General features: G+C 34.2%; 1 non-coding gene across 1 annotated transcript; it reads right to left on the bottom strand.

Moving 5' to 3' along the window:
• Nucleotides 1-4,677: 4,677 nt before the first annotated feature.
• On the bottom strand, nucleotides 4,678-4,784 carry LOC116128442. The gene has a single exon (XR_004127758.1). It is a non-coding gene; the product is annotated as a small nucleolar RNA R71 (small nucleolar RNA).
• Between the last annotated feature and the right edge of the window lie 6,090 nt (nucleotides 4,785-10,874).

Raw genomic sequence — 10,874 nt, forward strand, 5'->3', positions numbered from 1 at the left:
AATGAGGTACATTGCTGAGGGTTTGTGCTAATTGAAGGAAGGTTTAATCAATGTGAAGGAGGGAGAGTGTGAAGGAAAGGGAAGCAGAAAGAGATTGTTCATGGTCATTAAATGTAAAATATTAAGTCTCTTACATTTTGTTAAAAATTCCTTTCCATTCTTTCATAAACCATTACCCTAGCCTAACATTACAACCATGAAAATACCTATAATCCGAGGTAGTGATTGATTCTACATTAGTGGAAGTGATTTGAAAAGTGAGCCTATGGAATTTGATTGCACATTTGTTTGATTTTCGTACTTTGCCTATGGAAGCTATGCATCAAATCATCTGGGTTTTTGGATGAATGGTTTGTGAATGATTATGAGAGAGTCAATACAAAAGTGTAGTTGAAATTCACTTATTCTTTGCATTTGCGTGTTGTTAATTATTCGATTTGTTCACATTGACACAATTTTTGAACGATTATATGTATGAATCCTAAAATGTTTGTTTGAGTCTTTAGTTTTGAGTCTAGGTGAGGTCAGGTTTGGATGTTTGTGGGTATCATCGCTGGAAACCCTCACGAGACTATAACTCATCCACACTGGCCCCATAGCGGTTTAAAGGCTTGTTGCATGCTAAATGCACCATGACAATCTACGGAAATGATTTAGGATAGTTATATATAAACTTTATTTTGCTTGTGTTTTCAACTAAAGGACTTGTTCTATCGCTAGCTTGCTAGACTAGCAGAAGCTAGTTGGGGGTTGTGAAAATACACATTTAGTTAGTAGTTTATGGGGATTAATTGTGGGAAATTAGGCTTAATTTGGTAAAGTTGCTTAATATTTTCATAATTGCCTTTTACGGGATCACGGGTGTTTTTTAGTGTTTTTCAGGCTACTAGTGCTTAAATGTTATGCTCGGATGAAAATCATGTCGGCAACGGAATGAGTGATGAGTGGAAACAACGGATCAAGAATCAGAGTTGAATTGAAGAAGTTATGGAAGTTGAAGTCAAAGAAGATTCTAGATTACGTTCTAGCTTAGCATGCCTCGGTATTTTAAGAATACATGAGATGTAGAATTTGATTAAGACGATCTTAAACCATTGGAAAGCTTATTCAAAGGGCTACATTTCATATGTTAACCACTTTTCCAATTCATCGTTATCGAGTTCAAAAATCACTATCTCTGAAGAATAGTGGAATGATGCGAGAAAAAGTGCAGCAGCTACTGTGCCGCACTATGCCGCGGCACAGTCACGGAAGTTACTAACTTGTTCTCCATTTTTAGGTAGGAGAATAGGGTTAAGGGTTCTAAATCAAATAGAATTAAAGAAAAACAAAACCCTAACCCTTATGGATATAAATAGAGTCTTTTAGTATTATTTGAGAGATTTTTCGGTGAGAAAAGGGAGAAAATTCGGTAGAGAAGAGAAAAACATAAATTCTGGAGCTTTGATTCACAATATAGAGAAGTTTTCCTTGTTCTTTTCTTATAAACTCATGATGAATGTTTTAATAAAGATGATTGTTTCTTTCATGTTATTATGAACTAATTTTATTCTCTGGGCTAAGATGTAGCCCAATCTCTTAATTATGTATTGAATTTGATTGTTAATGTTTATTAAGAATTCTTCCTAAGTTTTACTATTTTTCCTATGCTTTTGATTCTAAATGTAGTTGAGATCGAGAGATGATACTTAGTTGGTCTACGTATAAAACTATAGGTTGAACGAACGCTAGAGATATGTTACTGCAACTTATGAGTTTTGGTAAACTCCATAGAGCGTAATGATCTCCAATTGCTTAAATCTGATTAGAGATAATTCGGGTTAGTAATTAGGAGTTAATTTGATAATTGTTCGAGAGAAAGTTATTGGAAATTTAGGGAGTTTGACATGTAGGAAGAACTTAACAAAATTAGCATAAGTGATCAATACATATGTGAGTTGGTGTGAAATCTATGCCCTAGGTCTAGTCATCTTTTTTTATCCAAGATTTATTTTAATTATTCTCTTTTTATTCAATTGTTAATTTTATTTAATTTAGGTTTTCCTTGATAAAAGTTGGATTAATCAAATAATATAGAATAGTTTAATTGGTAATTGATAATAATTCCCTGGGTTCGATATCCTATTTATACACTTTATTACTTGCATGATTTCAACACTTGCAAAATCAACAACATATAACCTTTTACTTTTAATTTAATATTCATAATATATCTGATCTCCTGGAATGTTGTTATTATAATAAATTCTATTCACATGTTGTATTTATTTATAACCATTTTTTCTCATTATATATATTATTCTCACATATAAATGATCTCGACGACATTTCGAAATTTTTTAAGAGATTAATACGAATTGCCCCCTGGATTGAGAACTCAACCTTTGCTTATTATTCAATCGATACTGCTTTGGCTCTGTCTATGGTGGCTGCTTCATTGTTAAAAAAATTAATTCTTCATTTTTTTTATAATTTCGAAAAAGTCAAAGTTTTGTTTTGCTGCATGCATGCATGGGATTGAAATGCATTTACGTTTGTCTTGTTATTAATCGTTGCTTCCATAAACACCTTAAAACTAATGAAAATTCAGAGTTTGACAATCTGGAATATTGACTTTATCTTTTTGTTTACTTCTACGTAGAACAATATTGTTAGTTGTAAGATTTATCATATCCACTAATTATTCAAAAATTTCATAAATAAAATCAGAAAATTATGGAAAATTATCAGTAATTCCTTTAAAGTTTCACAAATCTGTCACAACCTTATTTCTCCATCACTAACGAAAATCTGAAACTGGTGTTAATAAATTTTGAACAGTACGTACAAAATTGTGAGATTTTGTTGTATAATTAAGTTCTAATTAATAATTAATTATGAAAAGCTAGATACATTTTAAATATTAAAAATTTTGGATTTTTGAATTTTATTTTTGTCCTATTAATCTTAATTTGACAATGCAATGGTATAAACAGGGTTTTAATCCTTTATGAAGTATTCAAAGTAAGAGAGATGAAGATCCTTTTCAATAATCATTGCCAGAATATAGCTTAGGAGCACCCTGGGTTAAAATAAAATATTTGAAAGTAGTTGTATTACTAATTGGCTTTGGTTAAATGTCGTTATCAAAGCAGGTGCAGTAAGTGCAGCGTTTGTATCTACAACTATATTAAAGAAGGTTAAGGTTATTTGTACATACTCTTTGTACAAAAGAGTTTGTACAAACTGATGTGACATACCATATGAGTGTCACGTAATATAAAAACTCACATAACTTAATGCAATATTAAGTTATGGGCATTAAAGTCCATGATATGTTTTATGACATGTCACGTTATTGTACGAACTTTCTTTGTATAAGAGTTTGTACAAATAACATTACCATTAAAGAAAGCCACGTGCTATTCTTGTAATTCAGATAACAGTAACAGAAAATATTTCGTTCTCTTTTATGTCAAATTACTCTCTAATTTTCTTCAATTCTAAATAACACCTTCATGCTTGCTACTTAACTCTCCTCATTAAGGCCATTTTTGGTACCAGCTGGTTCCTTAGCTTATAAAATTTTGTTACATAACTTTTAATTTCACTTTATAATTTTTATAATTTACTATTATTATGCATTAAAGTTTAGTTGTTATCCTTAAACTCATTAAAAATGAATCAAAATAAAAGGAAAAAGAATATGACCAAGCAAATGCAAAATCACCTATCTATTATCAACTAGATTTTCTATATTGAAATGGGTTTCATCTTCCGTTTATTAGTTGCTTCTATAAAACTTGGAAACTAATGAAAATCCAGAGTTTGACAATCTTGAATATTGACTTTCTGGGTATATCTTCCTATGAATAAGAGTTGGTGTGAAATCTATGCCCTAGGTCTAGTCATCTTGTTTTTACCCAAAGGTTTATTTTAATTGTTCTCTTTTTAATTTCAATTGTTAATTTTATTTAATTTAAGTTTTCCTTGATAAAAGTTGGATTGATCAAATAGTAATATGATAGTTTAATTGGTAATTGATAACAGTAATTCCCTTGGGTTCGATATCCGTATTTATACACTTTATTACTTGCATGATTTCATACACTTGCGAAAATCAACAAGAAGTTTTTGGCGACGTTGCCGAGGAATTATTTTTTTTATAAATATCAATACAAGCTATCTAGTTGCTAATTTGTTTTGTAATTTATTTTTATTTATTTATTTATTTATTGTTTTTAGGGCTTTAATTTTTATTTCTGTATTTTTAGTGTTGGATTGTACAGAGGAGTTAGTTTAATGGCTGATACAGGAGTTGAAATTGTTCAAAGAGCATTGAAGGACTACTCTAGTCTTATTGTTGAAGGGTGCTATTCCAGCATCAAGAGGCCACCCGTTTAAGCAAATACATTTGAAATAAAGCTAGCAATTATTCAACTGATACAGCATGCGGTTCAATTTGCGGGGTTACCTAATGATGATCCCAACTTGCATATCGCTATCTTTCTGGAGCTCTGCGACACATTCAAACACAATGGAGTATCCGATGATGCGATTAGGCTTAGACTTTTCCCATTTTCTCTTTGGGATAAAGCTAAGACTTGGTTGATTTCTTTGCCGTCAAGAAGTATTACTACATGAAATGAGTTGGTTCAAGCATTCCTTACGAAACACTTCCCACCTGTCAAGTCTGCTAAGATGAGGAGTGATATCACTAATTTTTTCCAGCAAGATATGGAGTCACTCTATGAAGCTTGGGAGATATTTAAAGATCTCTTACGAAGGTGTCCTCACCATTGGTTGCCAATATGGTTGCAAGTGCAGATGTTTTACAATGGGTTACTGCCAAATATACAAGTGATGATTGATGCTGCAAGTGGGGGAGCTTTGAATAATAAAACACCAAAGGAAGCCTATAAATTGATTGAGGTGATGGCTAGCAACAATTACATGAGACCTTTGGAAAAGAATGTTCCTATGAGAGTAGCGGGAGTGCATGAAGTCGATGGCTACACCGCGTTGGCTACTCAACTTTCAGCCATTCAAAAGCAATTGGGAGTTTCCCTAAAGGTAAATGCTATTAAAACTCATTCTCTAACATGTGAATTTTTTGCAAGAAATCATTTATCTAGAGATTGCCAAAAAGGAAGTTTGTTTGCTCAACCTGAGCAAGTGCATTATGTCAACAATTTTCAAAAAGGGCAAGGGAATCCATACTTAAGCACATATACTCCAGCATGGGAAAATCATCCAAACTTTGCATGGAGTAACAACAATGAGCACAAACCACCACCAAGTTTCCAACCTCAAGAGAAGAGATCTAATATAGAGTGTCCTCACTAAATTCATGGAGGAGTTAAGAAAAAGATTTGACAAGAATGAAGCTCAACTCCAAAAGTATGAAATTTTATTGCAAAACCAATTCGCTTCCATAAGAAATCTTGAAACTTAAATGGGGCAAATCCACAATATTTTAGCGGGAAGAGTTCAAGGACCATTGTCGAGTGATACCGATAAGAATCTGAAGGAAAGAGTCAATGCTATCATGCTGAGAATGGTAAGGAGTTGAAGGAAATAAGGAAGGAAGAAGAAACAAAAGAAAAACTCGAAGAAGGAAAAGAGGGCACAGGGACAGAAATTGACAAAAATGCCTATGTTGTGACGAACGATGACAAGACCCTCCCGTATCCTCACAGAGTGCAAAAACAGAGACTGGATAAGCAATTCGGTAAGTTCATGGACATGTTTAGAACTTTACACATTAACATTCCTTTTGTAGACATGTTGGAGCAAATGCTGAAGTACGCGAAGTTTCTGAAGGAGATTATCACCAAAAAGAGGAAGTTTGAAGAACATGAGACGGTGATGCTTATTGAAAAGTGTAGCGCGTTGTTATTGGAGAAATTACCACAAAAGCTCAAAGATCTAGGGAGTTTCACAATTCCTTGCACAATAGGTAATGTTCATTTTGAAAAAAAAAAAATTATGTGACCTACGGGCTAGTGTTAACCTCATGCCATTTTCGATTTATAAGAAACTAGACCTAGAGAAAGTAAAACCAATCACAGTTCATCTTCAACTAGCTGATAGGTCTATAAAATACCCCAGGGGAATAGTAGAAGATGTATTGATCAAGGTAGATAAGTTGATTTTCCTGATGGATTTTATTGTTCTTGACATGGAAGAAGATCGGAAAGTACATCTAATTCTAGGAAGACCCTTTCTAGCTACGGGTAAAACTTTAATAGATGTTCACCAAGGGAAGCTAATCTTAAGAATAGAGGATGAAAAGTAGAGTTTAATGTGTTTGATGCCATGAAGTACCCATCTGAGGGAGATACTTGCCTTAAGATTAGCATCCTTGATGACAAAGTAGTAGAAACCTTAGAAGAAAACTACCCTAGCTCACCCCTAGAAAATTGTTTAGTCAACTCTAGGATTATGGAGGCTAAATTTGAGAGGGTAGATGAATAACAATTGAAGCCTTATGTGTATGGTGGATTGAAGGATAGAAAGGTTTGGATTTTTCTAGATGATCTAGATTGAAGGAGTCAAAAAGTCGAGCTTATAACTCTAATAAAGCGCTTCTTAGGAGGCAACCCAAGCTCTTTACTTTAATTTTGAGTTTTGTTTTGAATTTATTTTAGATTTTCATTTAATGTGTAAGTTGTGATAACTTTGGTTTTGTTTGATATGTTAATTGTTTATGTTTTACCCATTATTTCTGTTATGCACACTAAATTGGCCAAGAAAGACGCATAGATTGTTTTCTTTTGACTAGATTCCCGATGACTATTGGATACAACAAACAATATGCATGAGTTCACAAGACTACCTCCACATAAATGTTACGCACAAAGAGTATTGTAGTTGTTCTCTTTGCACATTGAGGAAAATGTTCATCTCTAACGTTGGGGGTAAGGAATATTTTTGGCCAAATTTAGTTTCATTCGATGGACATCATTGATATCTTTTGCTTTGAATTATCTCTTTAAAAGCTTTTGGGTGGAATTGTTTTAGGTGTGTTGTAAGGTCAAAGAGTTAATGTATTTTGTTTTGTTTTGGAACTCATACATAAGTCAATGATAAGACCGTGATTGTGAATTTGTGACATTGAGATTTTATTAACTTTGGCGTAATGTAAAGATGATAGTAGATCTATCTTGACTGTACTTCCTCTATCAAGACTACGAGGGAGGGCATGTTTCAGCAAGGCATTTCATCCTCTATGGCCTCCAATCTCCTGTTGGTGGTCTACCATTTCCATAAATTGCTTAGGAGAATTTCGAAACTCTGATCAACCTGTCAAGTCTCTCATTGATGGTCATCCCTGGCCATCTTGAATCTCATCCAGCATCTCCTCTAACCGCGTCAATCGTTCCCTCACAGCGTCCATGTCAACCTTTTTGGCATGAAACAATAGTAAGTAAATACAAGAACGACCTGGTTAAAACCGGGCTCTGATACCACTGTCACAGGGCCTATTTTCGCCTCTAGGCACGCGCGGCTTAAGCACACGAGCACTTGTAAGCCTACCTCAAGTTGTGCGTTCCCTGTTACAAATCACAAACACAGACAACAGAGGCTAAAGAGAGTCAATGCACAACATATAGGGAAATCAACCTTATATATATCCGAATACAAGGACAACTCAAGCACACACACAGCGTTCCCCATGTTTACAATCTGATTCACTCACAGATCGCACTCAAGTTAGAACAAGGCTTACAAACACATAACCCTTGCCCTCTCACTCTCTCTATCACGAATGTACAATCTGCCAGCCTTATATACAAATGGCACAGCAGTTACATAACAGTTTCACATCTTATCAGCAGTTACATGACAGTTAGTTTACATCAAATGAACCTGGACACATATACTGCCCCACAGCCTTGGTCTAGCAACCATGTAGCCTTGTCTGATTGTTTCCATCATCTAGTGCACACTCCCATGCACCTCATGCACGTAACTTCTGTCTCATGATGAACTCAGCCACTCGTTGGTTGTCTTGCATGCTTGAACACATCCCAGTCGTGTGCCACTGTCTAGCCTGCTCATGAGCACCCACGCCATGTTAAAACATGCCCACATGCACATGTTACAACTTGCAAGTGCCCACACCCGCAAGATCTCATCAGTAAAGTGTTTGGCATCCTAACACTCAAACAGCCCCAGCCTGATCTCAACCATCCTTGTTCAACACACCCCGTGTGTTGTCTTGGCGAGGCTGTGGCTAGGATGAAAGCCACACGCCTGCCCTTGCCCTTTGTAGGGTCTGACACACGACTTCTTTTTTTGAAGCCGCCATCATGGACAGCTTGTTAGTTTTAGCTTTCAAGTAACTGCTTCCAATTACTCACTTGGCTTGAATATAACCGATGTATAGCTGTTTTCCATCAATCAACCCAAAAATTCGTATGGAAAAAAAGTTAGTACGGTCAAATCAAAACATAACATTGAGTACAGCCCGGTTAAAACATAAAAGTAAGTAGAATTAATGAACTTTTTATTATTTATTTATTTGAGTGAAGTCCCCCCCTGTATTTGACTTAAGACCCAGATTAATACTCATGTCACCTATGTTTGAATTTTTTCTAATTGTAGGCTAATATTAATTATAGTGTTTTAATTAAAACTAGATAAATGTATAGTCCATTCCTTTATGTGACATATTAAAGTTTTGTTCACTATACTTTATTTGATTAATTTGGATTAACGACAAAGTATGGACTTCAGAGTTTATTAGATTTTTAATGAGAGAGTCTAATAATCTTTATTAAATTGGCTAAATCTCTTTCCAACGCATGTGATAATTGAAACCCATTTTGAAGATTGTCATTTAATGTGCGTTATTAGAAATGAAGACTTACGCTTTTTGTCGCTTTTGGAAATTTGCGCCTTCTCTTCTAAGGAATTAAAGAATAAGAATCATGGCACAATAGGTTTGTCTGTAATGATAAGAGCTTGAAAATATACATTAGTATTAGTTTATGGGGATTAATTGTGGAAAATTAGACTTAATTTGGTAAAGTTGCTTAATATTTTCATAATTGCTTTTACGGGATACGGGTGTTTTGAGAGTTTTTCAGGTATAGGCTTAAATGTTATGCTCGGATGAAAAATATGTCGGCAATGGAATGAGTGTGAGTGGAAACAAACGGATCAAGAATCGGAGTTGAATTGAACAAGTTATGGAAGTGGAAGTAAAGAGAAGATTCTAGATTACACTCTAGTTAAGCCGCCTCGTATTGAGAATATCTTGAGATGTAGAACTAAGATTAAGATATTCTTGAACCGTTGGAAAGATTATTGAAAGGGCTACATTTCATATGTTTACCACTTTTCCCAATTGCATCAGTATCGAGTTCAAAAATCATTATCTCTGAGAAATATGTGGATGATGCGGGAAGAAGTGCAACAACTACATTCGCGGCACACTTTTTCCAGTAGCTACTGTGCCACGGCACAGTCACGGAAGTTACTAACTTGTTATCCATTTTTGGTAGGAGGATAGGGTTAAGGGTTCTAAATCAAATGAATTAAGGAAAAACAAAACCCTAACCCTTAGGGATATAAACAAAGTATTTAGTATTATTGGGGGATTCTTTGGTGAGAGAAAAGGAGAAAATTTTGTAGAGAAGAGAAAATAAATTCCGGAGCTTTGATTCACAATATAGAGAAATTTTCCTGTTCTTTTCTATAAAATCATGATGAGTTTTAATAAAGATGATGTTCTTCATGTTTATAACGAACTAATATTATTCTCTAGGGCTAAGATGTAGCCCATATCTTAATTATGTATTGATTTGATTGTTAATGTTTATTAAGAATTCTTCCTAAGTTTTACTATTTTTCCTAATGCTTTTGATTCTTAAGGGCCCAAGAATTGAATGAACTAATGGACTAAGTTGAAATCGAGAGATGAACTTAGTTAGTCTACAGTAGTAAAACTATAGGTGAGCGAACGCTAGAGATAGGTTACTGCACTTGTGAGATTTTGGTAAACTCCATAGAGCGTAATGACTCCAATTGCTTAAATCTGATTAAAGATAATTTGGGTTAGTAATTAGGGGTTAATTTGATAATTGTTCGAGAGAAAGTTATTGGAAATTTATGGAGTTTGACCTTAGGAAGAGTTTAACAAAATTAGCATAAGTGATCAACATATGAATAAGAGTTGGTGTGAAATCTATGCCCTAGGTCTAGTCATCTTGTTTTTACCCAAAGGTTATTTTAATTGTTCCTTTTTAATTTAATTGTTAATTTTATTAATTTAAGTTTTCCTTGATAAAAGTTGGATTGATCAAATAGTAATATGATAGTTTAATTGGTAATTGATAACAGTAATTCCCTTGGGTTCGATATCCGTATTTATACACTTTATTACTTGCATGATTTCATACACTTGCGAAAATCAACAAGAAGTTTTTGGCGACGTGCGCAGGGAATTATTTTTTTTATAAATATCAATACAAGCTATCTAGTTGCTAATTTGTTTTGTAATTTATTTTTATTTATTTATTTATTTATTGTTTTTAGGGCTTTAATTTTTATTTCTGTATTTTAGTGTTGGATTGTACAGAGGAGTTAGTTTAATGGCTGATACAGGAGTTGAAATTGTTCAAAGAGCATTGAAGGACTACTCTAGTCTTATGTTGAAGGGTGCTATTCCAGCATTAAGAGGCCACCAATTTAAGAAAATACATTTGAATAAAGCTAGCAATTATTCAACTGATACAGCATGCGGTTCAATTTGCGGGGTTACTAATGATGATCCCAACTTGCATATCGCTATCTTTCTGGAGCTCTGCGACACATTCAAACACAATGGAGTATCCGATGATGCGATAGGCTTAGACTTTTCCCATTTTCTTTGGGATAAAGCTAAG

Source organism: Pistacia vera, unplaced genomic scaffold (genome assembly GCF_008641045.1).
Source record: "Pistacia vera cultivar Batoury unplaced genomic scaffold, PisVer_v2 Contig20, whole genome shotgun sequence".
NCBI lineage: Eukaryota > Viridiplantae > Streptophyta > Magnoliopsida > Sapindales > Anacardiaceae > Pistacia > Pistacia vera.